This window comes from Camellia sinensis, chromosome 9 (genome assembly GCF_055761805.1).
Source record: "Camellia sinensis isolate YWXY chromosome 9, ASM5576180v1, whole genome shotgun sequence".
In the NCBI taxonomy this organism is placed as follows: domain Eukaryota; kingdom Viridiplantae; phylum Streptophyta; class Magnoliopsida; order Ericales; family Theaceae; genus Camellia; species Camellia sinensis.
This window is the reverse complement of record NC_138969.1, coordinates 195861484-195878783: the sequence shown is the minus strand read 5'-3', so window position 1 is coordinate 195878783 and position 17300 is coordinate 195861484. Positions and strand designations below refer to the sequence as shown.

Sequence of the window (17300 nt, the reverse complement as noted above, 5' to 3'; positions counted from 1 at the left end):
GGATTAAAAAGTCGAGGAAAAAAATATGATTGTTTGGGTTAAATTTTTGACTTTTAATAAAAAAAATGTGTATTAAAAAATTATATAAATTAGTGTGTAGGAGAAAATTAGGATTGGAAATTGTGCAGCCGTAATTTTTGACTTTTGGTAAATAGTGATAATTTTTTAACTTTTTGAATAACTTTTTAACTTTTTTTCAACTTGACAAACTTAACCTAATAGTGAGATGACTTGTGAAATTATATTTGTTTTTTATAATAGTGCTGGTTAATGTAAGGATTGTTAAATTATTTTTATATAAAACAATGCACCAATAAATCCCAAATTAATAATTTATATACTGTTTAGTCCTAAAAGTTTTCTTATAGACTGAAAGGTCCCATTACAATGTTTCAAACATCAGATTAATGTTTCGAACATTAGATTTCGAACATCAAATTAATGTTTCGAACATTAGATTTTGAACATCAGATTAATGTTTCAAACATTAGATTGATGTGCAAATGGAACTAAATGGAGCATAAGAAAACTTTTAGGACTAAATGGTTCAACTTTTCAGAAGCTAGGACTTATGGGTAAATTTTCCATAATAAAATAAAAATATTAAACATTAATGTTTTAAAAAAAAATTGTCTTATATGTAAAAAAATTAAAATAAATAAAAAATTCCTAGAAAAAATAAAATAAAATAAAATAAAGATTTTTACTTAACAAAAAATGTAAAAAAATTATATATTAATGTTCAAAAAAAATACCCAACATAAAAAAATAAAAATAAAAGATTTTCAGTCCGACAGACTATTTTTCTAATACAAAGTCTTGAAGACCCATCCGAATTCCCTCCCTAAGGGGATTCATAATGTGGAACTCACTATCAATCCTCTCCCTATCTCTCAAAACAAAAATAATGTTAATAGGTCTCACCCCACTACCAATCTCAATCCCCCCTCTAAGTCTTCAAACAAACGGGGCTTACGTGTCCTCAAACTCTGAGTGAGAGGTGTATTAATTAGGGGTGGGCAACGGTTTATTCGATCCATAAAAACCGCCCAACCCGCATACAAATAGGCGGTTTTGCAAACACAATACAGGCAGATGCGGTTTGAAATATAACATGTTTGCGGGTTGCAGGTTTAACCCGCACCCGCAAAAAACCCGCCCGTACTTCTTTTTTTAAAAAGAAGAAATTAAAATTTTTGTTTATCTTAACTGTCGATTTCATTCTTATATTCCACCTAGATATTTTTGCTCAAAACAAAACATTATTTATTCTTTGAACTTACTCTAGCATTACATTTACTAATAGTATTATATCAACTGAAATTGAATAAATACTGATCATATTATTATTGTTACATAATTGAACTTATCCCGGATGAAGTGTGATTTGGAATTTTAAATTCCTTAATCAATATGGAGTTCTAGTTTAGGATTTTAAAATATGTGCTTATGTTAGTTTATGATTTGATTTAAGATTTTGAATGATTTGTTTGTGTTACAAATTGATTTTGTTGTATTTTTAATTTTATAAGTTTTAATTCATTAATTATTAATGTTGGAGCATTTTAGAAAATGGGGAAAAATAGCCCAAAATAAATATTTACAAAATAGGAAGAAAATAAGAAAAAAAAAATTGAAGAAAAAAGTCTAATCCACAAACCTGCTACACATTCGCAAACCCTATCCGCACAAACCGCAAACCGCACTGCGGGCGCTTGCAAATTGTCTTTTCCCCAAACCGCATAGATGCGGGCGGGTCCAAACCAATCCGCAAACCGTCCAAATCCAAACCGCGAACACCCCTAGTATTAATGTTGGCTACGGTTTTCTCTAGTCTGAAATCGTATGCCTTGATTGCAGACGAATTTATTTTGATGATTAAAATTGTTAAATATGTATATATTGTTGAGTATATTATTATTGAAAAAATTTATATTGATGGCATATTGACAGTCATTTGATTAGTATGCATTTATTTCAATAGTAGTTATGATTTTAAAAATAAATCACAAATTCAAAAATAATTTGATTAAGTGATTATAGTTATTCAATTAAACATGATTTTTTACAAACATAATACATTCAACGGACTCTACATATTAAATAGTTTAAATCATCGAGATGGGTTTGAAGGCCCACCAAGGCCCCAATCCAAAAATAGACTAGAAAAACTATACCTATTAAGGTCTTTATGAATTGGATATATTACAAATATTTTTGTTTAAAATACAAATTATTTCACTTTTTAAAATTGTTAATTTTATATTAAGTAACACATTTTATTAATAAATTATCAAGTCAACTAATAATTTTTAATGATAATTTTAATTAATAATTCAAATAATTTTATTATTGCATAAGTTAGTAGTTATGAATTTTATTTAATAAAAATTATTTATAATTTGCGGAGAAAATCTATGTTTGATGTAAGCTTCAATAGGATTATGAATTGTAATTTACCCTTGAAAATTTAGGCAGTGTTTAGGAATAAGTTATTTTAGTTTATTTTTTTATTTTTTTATTAAAAGAGGTATGAAAAAGTAAAAAAAAGTGATATGATTAGATCTTTTGATTTATTGACTATTTTAATTCCAATTCAACTTGCCAAACGGGCCTTAATTCCAACGGGGGAGGGTTGTATAATGATTAGGGGTGTGCGCGGTGCAATTCAAGTGATTTGAGAGTAAAATTATAAATTAAATGGGAGATTGGCGGATTGAAAATTTGCGGTTTGGGCGGGTTTGGGCAGATTGACAAATTGAAAAATATTTTAACCAATTATCAAGTATTTACATAATAAATAATACTAATTTGCGTAATATTTTTCATAAATATAACGCAAACTAATTTTACATAATATTTTCCCTATATATATATAACTACTAATTGCTAGCAAATTTCACATCTTAAATCTCTTTCATACTTATTTTTGTTTTGGTATTTCATTAGACATTAAAATATGTATATATTAACTACAGCGGAGCGGAGTAGTTTTGAAGACGGATTATAAAATTTAAAGTTTAATCCGCAGTTAGCGGATTGAAAGATACAAATTGATACTGATCGATGCGATTTTAGTAGATTATACAATATTTTGTATAATCTTAATAATGATGTCGTCTATTCTAATGGGTCAACATTTGGGCCAACCCAATTTTAATAAATCTGACTTGGACTAGACCCAAACAAATCATATCACTTGGTGATGAAACGGTAGCGATTGGTAGCTCGAGAGTTTCGGCTCGAAATTGGCTCGAAAAAGTGAGAGAAGGAGGAGGAGGGAGAGGGAGAGGCTGGAGGATGGTGGAGGAAGAGGAGGAGGAGGGACTAGAGGGGGCCAACATATCGGGGTGGAGGCGGAGGCGGGGGCCGAAGGCGGAGGAGGGGCGGAGGTGCGGAGGCTGCGACGACGATCGGCCGATGCGGGGCTGCGACGGCGGAGGGCTGTGACGGACGACCTGCCTCCTCCTCTCTCTCTCTCTCTCTCTTTCTCTCTCTCCCTCTCCCTCTGGTTTCAGACCAGCACGACGAAGAAGAAGAAGAAGAAGAAAAAAAAAAAAAAACAGCCCAAAACGACGTCGTTTTGGGCTGTTGAGCCGTTCGAGCCACTGTATTTTCGAGCTACCACACATTTTCCGTAATGAAAATCAAATTTTGAGGAAGCTTATTAAAGGTGTTAATAAATTGTTCTTTTTTATTTTGTTAGATTACACTTCTCTTTAAATTTTATGATTCTTTTGCTTTGATTGTTAATTTATTTATTTATTTATTTATTTATTTTGAACTTTGAACTTTAACTTTTGATTTTTGTTCTAATTTACTCTCAAAACAAACTTTCTATAATATGATAGGATTTGATTTGTCAAATAGTATTTTGTTATTTGTGAATGTGGTTCCTTGATTTTGATCATTTGATATTTTGCTGCTAAATTTGATTTTGTTATTTGTGAATGTGGTTCCTTGAATGTGGTTCCTTAATTCATGATTTTAGTTCTTTCAATCGAGTTATTTAAATGGGTCGTTTTGTGAGACAAATTGGAATTTTTTTTGTCTAAGTTAGGAAATGAATACATTTTGGCACTAATGATGGACATTGGACCTTTTTTTTGATAAAACAATTACACTAAGGTATTAGTTTCCGCCTAAATAACTTCTTAAAATCTGAGGCAAGACAGTTTTCTTTAAAAGTGGGTTTTGATTTGATATTACATTTTTATCCCTTTATGGTAAAGAAAACAAATGTAAGAATAAGTCATCTTGGCATGAGTCATCAGGTTTTCATATATGATAGTATTCTGTATATACATTATATTATATGTTATATATATAATTATCATTTTATTTTATTTTATTTTGTCTTAATTTACTGTCTCTCTCATCTCCTGTATCATATTTCAATTTTCTGCTATATCTTGTATATTTGTACAGGGGTTTGATCTTGAAGCTTTCCACCCTTGTTCCTATTGTATTATACGACCTTTGAAGAAATTAAACAAGAGACTTCGTAAGAAGCTTGAACGCTATTCAAAGAGGGCAATTGCCGAATTCAACTTGAAAAATGTATGTGGAGTTGTGTTTGTGTTTTTTTAATTGTTATCACTCTTATTTACTCCTATTGAACTTTTCTTCTTAAAATGCAGAGTACAAATTTCCAGTTTGTGAAGGTCCACAAGGCAAATGCACGGGTGGTCAATGGCCTGGTGTATTATATTACGTTTGCTGCTAAGGATCTTGCTGCTACTGAATTTGAGATCTTCCAAGTTTCTTTGCATGCTCCTATAGGTGCAGACATAAAGATCCACCTTTGTCAGATTAAACCAAAGGCTTAGAGGTTTGATAATTTGTTTCTTCATTGCCTTGTAGTTTTAACGCTTAGTTATAGATTGTTATCGGATAGTTCTGTATTGTTGTTTTGCACTACTATTTATTTTTGTTCTAAGAATGTCTTTGATCTTTGGAATTGCATGATGTGGTTTATTTGGTTGGATAGAGATTCAAGAATTTTCGATGATAAATATGAACTTTAGGAGCTGTATGGGATAAGATTTGTTGTTTATCTTCTTTTTTTGATAATATTGTGCTTGTAAGATATTTCAACTCTCGAAGAAATCATAAGAACTTTATATCATTGGTCATCTAGGAAGATTTTTTTTCTTATATATATTTGTTGTGTTTGATGGTACTTGCATGCAACACTATGGTGGTTGTTTGTTTGGTTGAGTAGTTGAGCTTTCTTTGTTCGTCATGTAAGTTTTGATTTGTTTAAGTTCTTTTGCTATATATATGTAGCGCAATAGTAATGAAAATTCCAATGTTTGAGCTACCTCTAATTCTGTGCGGATGAATCTTTTTTTGGGACATGAATGTGTTAGCTTAGTTGAATTTGAAGGTTCATTGGATGTTGAGTTTTAGAGAATAAAGAGAACTGGGTGGGGCAGATGTGTTAAGTTAGGGTTGTGGCCAAGATGACAATAAGTTCTGCAATGATAGTAATTATCAATGTTGATGGTTTTGAAGTTAATAAAAAAAAATAGGCCTAATGCTAGGGGTGTAAAATGGCCTGCTGGCCTGAAGCCTGTCCGAGGCCGAACCCAACCCGAACCCCGGGCATATGGCTGGCCTGTGTGTTTTTTTGACCCGGCCCGGAAGACCGGCCCGCTCAAGGAGATTTTGCACGAGTGGGCTGTCCTGAGCCGTTTTTACACCCCTACTTATTGCAAAGATGAAGCTGGAGATGATATTGGGAAGGTGATTGGAAACGAGTTGCTTAATTTTTATATTTGATGTTGGTGTTTGAAGCTGCTGGTATGCAACCATTGAGATGGGCATTGTTTGGGGTTTTAATGGGTGTTTTGGTTGACTGACACTTGATAGGATATATTTAATATGTTTGTTTTTTTAATTGTTATGGTAATGGTCTGGACAAGGTGCCATTGAGGATTTTATGTATAATAATATGAGATTATGCATATTTCTATGGTAAACTCAAATTACTAAATAGTTTTCTAGGTGAATGTCCGACTAAACATGTCTGACTCATATCCCATATTCTTACCCACCGAAGTGTCGAGTGTCTGGTACGAATACATTATGCATTACAGAGTCCTTGTAAGTAACATAGATCGACTTCATATTATACAGTAGATAACACTATGCTTTCGGGATTTTTTTATGCATTAAAATTTGACATCAAATGGGTAGCTAACAAACTAAAGGACTTTAGGAGAAACTAACACCATAGTAACGCCAAGGGGTTGGAAGAAAGGGTGGATTGGTGAGAACTTAGAGCAAGTGAGTGATATAGGGACAATTTAGTAGCAGTAAGAGTTTCAAAGAAGTAAAATAGTAGCTTTGTGTATGAGAATTTTGCTGTTTGGGTTCTACCACTGTTTATATGCAAGGTGACTTTGCAGTCTGGGGCATTTGCCTGTGCACGAGACAGTTGCTCAACACTATTTTCCCCTTAGCGTAGAAGTCTAGAATTCCCACACATCATTGTTGAACACATCATTGACTTGGCTATATCAGAAGATGCCCAAATTGTACGCGCTATCTTTTTCTCTAGTGGAATAAAGGTGATCATAATTACATTAGTGTGAGCATACTAGTAGAGCATTTAGCGAAGTCTCTAGTTCTAGCCACCAATCCATGTAGCTCTATATATTTTGAGTAGGTTAAGCTACCTTGGAAGGACAGTAGTTTGGATTTTATTCAACGCGCTTATAGCCCATTGGATCATGAGCCCATTTAAATCTCATTGGAATGTACCCAATGCTGAAGTCAGTCTTTTCTTATCACTCAATACTATTACATGTGAGGGTTCTCGAGTGTACCTGCTTGAGGCTATGGCCACCATTTGGAAGAAGTAATACCACGTCTTGTCGAATGTAGGTCTCCAATACATCTGTCCACTGATGATTATTTCATGTCATGTGATCGCTTTTCCATTTGTACGGGTGTTTTAGATATTTTAGTGGTGGTCCATAGAATGAAACTAGATTTGTACCTTTTTTTGTTTTGCTTAGGAGGATGAATGGGGCAGAACATTGTGATTCTGCAGTTCTTTCATTTAGCCCTGCTGCCTGCACAATATTTTAGTAAAATGATATTGTAAATGTGACCCGGGGACAAGTTTTTTTAGTTTGAAAGGAATTGACATGATATATCAAAAGAAAGGTGAGTGATTGCTTCATGTGGTTAACAACTTCTAGATATGAACACGTTACATAAAGTAGAAGACCTATCAGAAAAATTCCTCAAAAGTAGCCTTCCAGAAATTGTTCAATTTTTTGTTTTTGGAAAATATACCCTTAGGGTTTTCATGTTAGGTAAGGGGACCGATTAGATGTTATCGCTTAGGATGAACCACATAAGGAGCATGGATGAAAGTGAAAAATGATTCAATCAGCTTTCTATTGAAGAGGGGTAAATTTTGATTAGGAGGCGCTCAGCAATCCTCCGAATATCAGTTATCTTGTATTTGTCCATAAGTAAAAATAGTCCCAAGAGTAATAGGTTGTCGATTGAATTTTTGAATGGCAACTATTTTGCACAATGACTTTTTATTTTTGGATTCTTCGTGTACTCACCTTCGCGAGCAATTTAGTCTACTACACTTCTTGGGCAGTGTGGTAAACTATATTGTAGGTCATTCAATAGGGTTCCATATAGTTATTCTTTTGGATCCATATAGTTGTTTTTTTGGATTCATATAGGGTTCCTTGCTTTTTTAGTAACTTTTTGGTTTTTTGGCTAAAATATGATGTAAAAAAAACTAGTATGTTTGGGATGACTTTTTGGCTTTTTACGAAAAGATGTGCAAAAAGTAGAGAGAAAAGAGAATCTTTGACTTTTTGGTATAGGTTATTGGCTTTTTGGCTTTTTTAGTAACTTTTTGGCTAGAAAAGCCACTTGCCAAACGAGGCCTGACTATCTATTACGACCTAAACCCGCCCCTATAGGTTTAGCGTCGTAACCGGCCGATAATTTGAGATTACCAAAGGCATGTTTAACTGTAATATAGTAAGACAGTAAAAGGGGGCTGGTGGAAGCCAATAATTTATAAACAATTACGCCCAATGAGCTATGAGGACTTAGATGAACAATAAATATATAAGTCCATAACACACTTTTATACAAAACAAAAACATAAGTTAGGGAATTAAATCTCAATACCAAAAGAAACTGTATTAACAAAAGTCACAAAACATTCTTAGTATCATAATCACAATTTCAAACCGGTGAATTTGAAGCACCCAAAAAGCCTTGACACATGACAGTTCGAAACCCCGCAGTGAGGTACAGTAGTTGGCTTGATAAAACAGGGTTCGGATCGACGCCGCCAAGTCTGATCCGATGCTTGTTCACCTACATATATATAATAAACAGCGAGCTGGAGCCTAGTGAATAACAAATGTGTATAGAGGTTATGAATGATGTCCTTACACAGTAATTGAAATAGTCAATTCAATAGTTCACTTTCTCAATCAATATCTCATAATATTATAGTCATTGGAAATCATAGCAGTCATACATGGTACATCCAATAGTAGAACAGTAAAATTGTAAAATGACCAAACAGTCATTTGGATGGCCATCAATACAATAAACAGTAATTCTTACAATTGAAACTGACAAAGATCTCAGTAATAGTAGCAGTAGACAGTAGTAGTAGGTGGTAACAGTATGCTATGGATGCCATAAATACATTTCATAAAATAGAACAGTCATTAATTCAGTAAAAAGTATCATTTCAGAAAACAGTACAGTTTATCGATCAGAAAATAATTATAATTGAACATATCTTTACAACATTGTTACTCACAGTGGGCTCCGTGAAATACACGTTAAAGATGTGGCGTTTGACCTAAACAAACAAATTCAAACACAACAACTCAATACACAGTTCATTCAGTCAGTCGGTTCGTTATTTACTTATTCGGTTCTATTCGTTGTCTGCTCGTTCGGTTCTAATTTTCATTCTTTACTTCTTTCATGCCTATAATATGCATATGAATGCAAATAAATGTGAAAATCATGTAAACGGAGGCCCGAAAGGTAGAAAAGTGGAGTGAAAACAGAGCTGGGACCAACCTGATTTCTGCATGTGCGGCGGGGTCATCGGCCGCACGTGCGGAAAGGTCACCAACAATATACACACTCAAGTTTGTCCTGTTTTCCGCACGTGAGGGACCCCAAGCCGCGTGTGCGGAACTGGGGTTCATCCAGTCCAAAAATCAGTCTAAGTTTGAAGCTCCAATTTTGCAAATTCCAACTTCAATTTCATGCATTTCACTCCCAAAATTAGCTTGAAAAGCAACCAAAACTTGAATTTACAATATCAAATGTAACCCACAACTTTGAATTAAACTTTAATTTCCATGCAAGAGTTTCAATTATTGAATTAATATGTCAATTCATAACACTTGAAATCTCGAGCTTCAAATCCCATGAAATTTCCCTTCAATTTTGAAAGTCCATGCAAGAAAATGAATGTATGATCATGAAGTTCAAGAAATTATGCCATGCATGGTGAATTTAGGAGCTAACTTAGACAATTCTTCCATACTAAGACATGCATGTCCTAAGCTCCTAAGAACATGAGCAAAACTTCTAATTAAGCATCAATTCATCCTAATTTAAGCTTTAATCTTTGAAGATGATGAATGTATGAGTCTCAATTTCAAGAATGTAGAGAGAAATGCCTACCTTGCTTGATGATTTGAGAGAATTCAAGACAAATCTTCTATCTTCCTCCTAAGCCCTTCTCTTCTTCTTTGAGCTCAAACTCTTTTGTCTCTAGACTCTCTCAAATGTTTTCTCTACATCCTCCATTATCTCTCTTTCTCTCTCCTCTTTTTATGTTGATGACTAGCTTAGGAAGTGTAATTAAGCTCTAATCTTGCCTTAATTAATTAGTATGAGGTCAAACTAAATTAAGACAAATTTATCCAAATCTACACTAGACTACACTTAATTATACCAATGTGGGTTAGGTTCTAATTACCTATCTAATTATTTGATTCTAACTTGTTTAAATTACTGATTCTGACAGGTTCAATTATCTCTTGTTCTTATCTGTTCACGATAACAATACTATGCATATCACACATGGCACAATAACTCAATTCAAATAATCACATGGCACTTAATAACACATAATCACATAATTTGTGCAAATCACATAATTAATTTAGTTAATCAAGGAGGTGGTTGCCACATTCTCTCCCCCTTAGGACGTTTGGTCCTCCAAACTTAATTACTTTCCTCCGAGATGAAAATAGGATCTAGTGGAAAGAGGTTCGGATATCGTTTCTTCATATCATCGTCCCTTTCCCAAGTCGCATAAATGCCACCGTGATTTTGCCAGTTCACTTTCACTAATGGTATTTCTTTGTTGCGCAACCTCTTGATTCGACGATTAACAATCTGAATAGGCCGTTCTTCATTCGTATAATCATCCTACAAAAGCACGTGGGTAGGTTCAATGACATGGAAAGGATCCCGGAGATAATCCCGCAACATAGAAATATGAAACACATTGTGCTTATGCTCCATATCGGGAGGGTGAGCTACTGCATATGCCACTGGATTAATCCTCTCAATAATTTCATACGGCCTCATGTACCTCAGTGCCAACTTGTCCTTGGTTCCAAAACGAGTCTACCCTTTTCATTAGTGTTACTTTAATAAAAACATGGTCGCCCACTTCATCTTCTCTATCTCGCCTTTAAACATCCGCATAACTTTTCTGTTGGCTTTGTGTGATTTTCAATCGTTGCTGGATCAATTTCACTTTTTCTGTCGTTTCTTGCACAATTTCAGGTCCAAGTAAAGGTCTATTTCCGACTTCAGCCCAACAAATCGGTGGTCGACATTTTTGGCCATATAAAGCCTCGAAAGGTGCCATGCTAATGGTGGAATGAAAATTGTTATTGTAAGCAAATTCGGCTAGAGGTAAATGGGTTTCCCAATTTCTTTAAAAATCTAGAACACACATACGTAACATATCCACCAGAGTCTGTATTGTTCTTTCTAACTGCCCAGCAGTCTGTGGATGATATGCACTGCTCAATCTCAATTCAGTTCCCAATGCCTTTTGTAAACTTTGCCAAAATCTCGATGTGAATTTTGAATCCCTATTAGAAACAATTGACACAGGAATTCCATGCAATCTCACAATCTCATTAATATAAATTGTAGCCAACTTATCAACATTATAGAATGTTTTCACAGGTAGGAAATGAGCAGATTTAGTCAAACGGTCAATAATAACCTAAATTGAACCCATACCTCAATTGGAGCGAGGTAGTCCAACAATGAAATCCATAGTAATATCCTCCAATTTCCACTCTGGTATTGGCAGTTGTTAGAGCAATCCTGCGGGTCGTTGATGCTCGGCTTTGACTTGTTGGCATTGTAAGCACTTAGACACAAATTTAACAATTTCCTTTTTCATTCTCGGCCACCAAAAATTCAGCTTCAAGTCTTGATACATTTTTGTATTCCCTTGGTGGATAGAGAATTTTGAACCATGGGCTTCTTGCAAAACTTGCCTTTTCAACTTAACATTATTCGGTACACACACTCTTCTATGGAATTTTAACACACCATTGTCAAATTCAAAGTCCGGCCTCGGTTTGGATTCCCGTTCATCAATAATCTTTTTCAAAAATTCATCTTCTTGTTTTTCTGTGATCTCCTCAAGAATCGCTGGTTGAGCAGAAATAGCAGCCAAACCTTGCTCTCGCAAAACAATTTCAACTCCAAACCTTTCCAAGTCTTGTAATAATTCTCTTTGCCCGGTGAGTGGACATGTCAAGTTCCCAATCAATTTCCGGCTAAGTGCATCAGCAATAGTATTGGCTTTCCCTGGATTGTACAAGATCTGCAGGTCATAATCTTTTATAAGTTCCAACCATCTTCTTTGCCTCATATTCAACTCTTTCTGGGTGAACAAATATTTCAAGCTTTTATAGTCGGTGTAGACGTCACATGTTGCCCCATACAAGTAATGACGGCAACTCTTTAATGCAAATACCATTGTTGCGAGTTCCAAATCATGTGTTGGATAGTTCTTTTCATGTGGTCTCATTTGTCGGGAGGCATATGCTATCACTTTGCCATTCTGCATCAATACACACCCCAATCCCTTATAAGAAGCATCACTAAAAATAGTAAATCCATCCGTACCTGAGGGTAAGGTGAGAATCGGTGCAATTACAAGTGTAGTCTTTAATTCTTGAAAAGTTAACTCTCTTTGATCAGTCCACTCGAATGGTACCCTTTTCTTAGTCAATTAACTTAAAGGCAAAACAATTTTGGAGAAGTCTTTCACAAATCTACGGTAATACCGGGCCAAACCCAAGAAACTTCGAACTTCTGTAACACTGGTTGGTCTAGGCCAAGTCACAATTGCCTCTATTTTCTGTGGATCAACTGAAATGCCATCTTTATTTATCACATGTCTAAAAAACATAACACTATCAAGTCAGAACTCACATTTAGTCAATTTAGCATATAACTTCTTCTCTCTCAAGGTTTGCAAAACAATTATCAAGTGATGTTCGTGTTCCTCTTTACTTTTAGAATATATCAAAATATCATCTATAAAAACAACAACAAAGTCATCGAGGAATGGCTTGAAAATTTTGTTTATTAGATCTATAACCACAGCAGGTGCATTAGTAACCTCAAAAGATATATCAAAAAATTCGTAATGTCCATACCTTGTTTTGAAATCAGTCTTTTCTATGTCTTTAGCTTTGACCTTCAATTGGTGGTATCCAGATCTAAGATTGATTTTGGAGAAGACTTGCGCCCCTTGCAATTGGTCAAATAGATCATCAATATGAGGTAGCGGATGCTTGTTCTTCACTGTCACCTTGTTCAATTCACAGTAGTCAATACAAAGCCTCAATGAACCATCCTTCTTTTTCACAAATAAGACTAGAGCACCCCCTCGGTGACGTACTAGGTCTGATAAATTTTTTGTCTAACAGGTCTTGTTCTTGTAATTGGATTTTCAGTTCCTTCAATTCTGTAGTTGACATTCAGTACGGAGTTTTGGAAATCGGCTATGTACCCAGCATCACCTCAATAGTGAACTCAATCTCCCTGTCAAGCAAATCCCCTTGCAAATCATTTGGAAAAACATCTGGGAACTCTTTGACTATAAGGACACTGTCCACATTACCTTTATCATCAGTAGGCACATTCAGTATACAACACAAATATCTCCTACAACCCTTTCTAATCAATTTGCATACTTCATGGATGAAATCAAATGTGGGGGAGGTACAACACCAACTCCGTTAAATGTAAATTTAGGCAATCCAGGTGGACGGAAAACAACTTGTTTAGTTACACAGTCAATTGTAGCATGATATTTCGATAACCAATCCATTCCCAAAATTATGTCAAAATGGTCAATATGCAGAGGTAACAAATCAACATATAAAATCATGTCTCCAACAACAATTTCACATGCAGGATACATATATGCACAAGTCATGGAGCCCCCAGTAGGTGAAGACACAGCTAATAGATAATTCATGGGTTCTAATGGTCTAGTTAATTTTGTTGAAAAAACATGTGATTCAAATGAATGCGTAGACCCGGAGTCAATCAAGATATAAGCATTTTGAGCACAAATAGGGATTATACCTGACACTACTATCTCAGTATTTTGCACATCTCTTGGTACAAGTGCGAAAACTCGGCCTTGCCTCAAAGTTTCTCTCCCTATAGCTTTAGAATTGGGTTTTGGTGTGGAAGCTGGGGCAGCTGCACTTGCTATGGGTCTATTAGTACTTTAAGGTGCGAGAGGACAATCTTTGACCATATGGCCCACCTTGTCACTCCTATAACATGCCCCCGGAAATTTTGTAACAAACCCCTTGATGTCTTCTGCCACATTCTGGACAAGGCGGTGTAGAATTATTCCCTTGACTGGAACTACTCATCGACCTCGTATTCTGTTTCTTATTTAGTGAGTTGTTTCGGCCCTTCTTGAAATTAAATCCTTGTCGTTTACCCCTCCAATCAGTCATTGGTGTCTTGGCTTGCTTTAAGGATGCAATATTTGCCTTAGACATGATAGCTCGATCAAGAACATCAACATACTTTGTCAATTTAAGAACATTCACCCGGTCAAGCACTTCAACATTTAGTCCACCCTCAAATTTTCTGGCTTTCTTATAATCAGTATCCACCATGTGGTGCATATTGGGCGAACTCCATGAATTTAGCCTCGTATTCAGCCACAGACATAGTACCCTGCTAACTGTTCAAACTCGAATGCTTTGCGGTCACGGACACACTGAGGGAAATACTTTTCATAGAATGCTTCTTTGAATTGAGCTCAAGTTAGTGCCATTGTTATCGTGAATAAGCATCCACCATCGCCTTGCTTCTTCTTGTAAAGTGAAAGTTGCTAACAACACTTTTTGTGCCTTTGAGCACGGGAAAATTTCAAACAACTCTTCACTCTGTAAGATCCATGCTTCGGCTTTTATTGGCTCAAGACCTCCTTGAAACATTGGTGGCTTTATTTTGTTGAACTTTTGTATTAGGGCTATGATGTCATCATTGTTGTTTGGTTCAACTTGCACTGGTGGCGGAGGAGGAGGAGGTGATAGCTGTTGATTCTGTTGTTGTTGTCTTTAAGATTCAGTCAATAGTTTAACCATCCTTTCCAACCATGCAATTCTTGCTTCTGATGATTCAGTTTCGTCTACATTTCTTGTAGTCTCCATTGGTCTATATAAAACATTGTAATAATTAACATAGGAAAGATGGTTCTTCATTCATGTTATTACATATCAAATCCACACACATTCACACATGCTGATGTAATGTCCCTATTTCCTTTCTAGGACATCCTATACCTCATTTGGACGCGTGTGTGTGGTATAACTCGTGCTCTAATATCACTCTGTCACGACCCAAACCCGCCCCTATAGATTTAGCGTCGTAACCGGCCAATAATTTGAGATTACCATAGGCCTGCTTAACAGTAATATAGTAAGACAGTAAAAAGGAGCTGGCGGAAGCTAATAATTTATAAACAATTATGTCCAACGACCTATGAGGACTTAGATGAACAATAAACTTTCATATATATAAGTCCATAACACACTTTTATACAAAACAAAAGCATAAGTTAGGGAATTAAATCCCAATACCAAAAGAAACTGTATTAACAAAAGTCACAAAACATTCTTAGTATCATAATCACAATTTCAAATGGGTGAATTTGAAGCACCCAAAAAGTTGTGACACATGACGGTTCGGAACCCCGCAGTGAGGCACAGTAGTTGGTTTGACAAAACAAGGTTCGGGTCGACGCCGCTAAGCTCGATCCGGTGCTTGTTCACCTACATATATATAATAAATAGCGAACTGGAGCCTAGTGAATAACAAATGTGTATAGGGGTTATGAACGATGTCCTTACACAATAATTGAAACAGTCAATTCAGTAGTTCACTTTCTCAATCGGTATCTCATAATATTATAGTCATTGGAAATCATAGCAGTCATACGTGGTACATCCAATAGCAGAATAGTACAGTAGGTCTTAAAGATCAAATAGTCATTTGATGGCCAAAATTCTGATCAACGAGGGACGAAATCGGGTTGCGACGATAGAGATGGGAGACGGGGTTACAATGGCGGTTAGGTTGGGTTGTTGGTTGGGGGGCTGCAGAAGAGGTGGTCATGGCCGTAGTGAGGCTGTGGAGGTTGTTGCCGGTGATGATTGCGGCGACAGTGAGAGCTTTTAGGGTGTTTGTTGCGGCGGCGGTTGTAGACGGTGGCAACAATCGTGTCAGTTGGAGGTGAAGAAACTAGGGTTTGAAAGGTTTGGGAAGAGTGGATGGTAGGGATGAGGGTAAGAATGGAATTATAGAAATTGTAAAAAAATAAAAAGAAATTTTTCGAGGGTGCAAGCAATTAGTTTTGTGGTGTAAATAGAATTACCCTAATGTATTTTCTCTAAACTTTAAGGGTGGTTAGTATAATTTAACCCTTGTTTATGCAAAAATCAGATTTTTGGATTGATGCATGCAAAAATCAAATTACATATTGTATTATGTATCTATTATGTAACCATGGCAAACACTCCATATCTGTGTAATTGTACGCGTTGGACATGTCCAATTAGATACACCTCACCAAGCATATCCAGAAATTTAAATTTGTTGCCTAAAATATTCTTGATGATTGTCGAGTTGTGTAGGTTCGGCGTCTGACATGACATGACATGCCCCACCTTCTTAGAAGTGTCTGTGCTTTTTAAGTTTGGAACACCATTTTGCAGTAGGAAATAATTGAGGAATATTTGTGAAGTTTTGAATATATAACTGTGTTTTCTTGTCCTAGAATTTGGAGATTACATGAATTCAAAGGTTAGACACACTTGGAGATTATAATTGTGTTTTCCTGTCCTTTGTCTCCATGAAATGTGCTATATGGATACAAAAGAGAATTCAATTATTCTGTTGTTTATATGGTTTCTACCAGTTCTTGATAATAAAAATTAGCAATCAAATTAAGCTATATTGAAAGGGATTAAGAAACAAGCATCTTCATTCTTGTAGTTGGGTTCTTGTGTTTGATGATAAGTTACTGATAGAAATGGTTTTGATGTGATTTGCTTAACAAATGTCAAATAAGATGTGTCCTTTATTGATTTGAGCACATGATGGGAATAAATTTAGATTGGATAATATGCAACGATATGTAAATCAATGACTGCATTTAGTTAAATATTAGAGAGCTTAAATAAAATTGGAATTGCATAAAAGATGGATAATATATGAAATTGAAAGGCTGGAAAATCTTATGACTGTAGCAGCTTTTATGAATGAGATGTAATTATAGTAGAATTCAGTCTGTGCATGTAATTGACACTCTCTTGTGCTTATTTGCAGGTTATGGAAGATGTCATGAGAGCAATATGTTTAGGGAAGGTTTAATGCAGCAATATTTGGGTGAAAAGGACCGGACTATGTTTACTGATGGATTTATAAGCTTTTTTTTCTTGGAGTCTAGGATTGTTGGTGCCTACAAACAATAAAAAAAAAATTGGGTTTTGAACTTTTAATATAATATAAAACTAATAAATTTGGAGCCTTATTTTGACCCAAAATTTGAAGGCCCTAGGCACGGGCGTTAGTGGTTTCAGCCTAGGGCCGGCAATGATTCGATCTTTTAATGAGATATATAGTGCACATGTTCACGTATAGCAAGGGTTTTATGTTAATAGTGTAGATATTTTGTTTTAAATCAATCATGTTTT

At 35.3% G+C, this 17300-nt stretch overlaps 1 long non-coding RNA gene across 1 annotated transcript; it reads left to right on the top strand.

Moving 5' to 3' along the window:
- The first annotated feature begins 4395 nt into the window (after positions 1-4395).
- LOC145798941 (uncharacterized) lies at positions 4396-17080 on the top strand. The gene is made up of 3 exons (XR_014340854.1): positions 4396-4560; positions 4641-4831; positions 16933-17080. It is a non-coding gene; the product is annotated as an uncharacterized LOC145798941 (long non-coding RNA).
- The last annotated feature ends 220 nt before the right edge of the window (positions 17081-17300 follow it).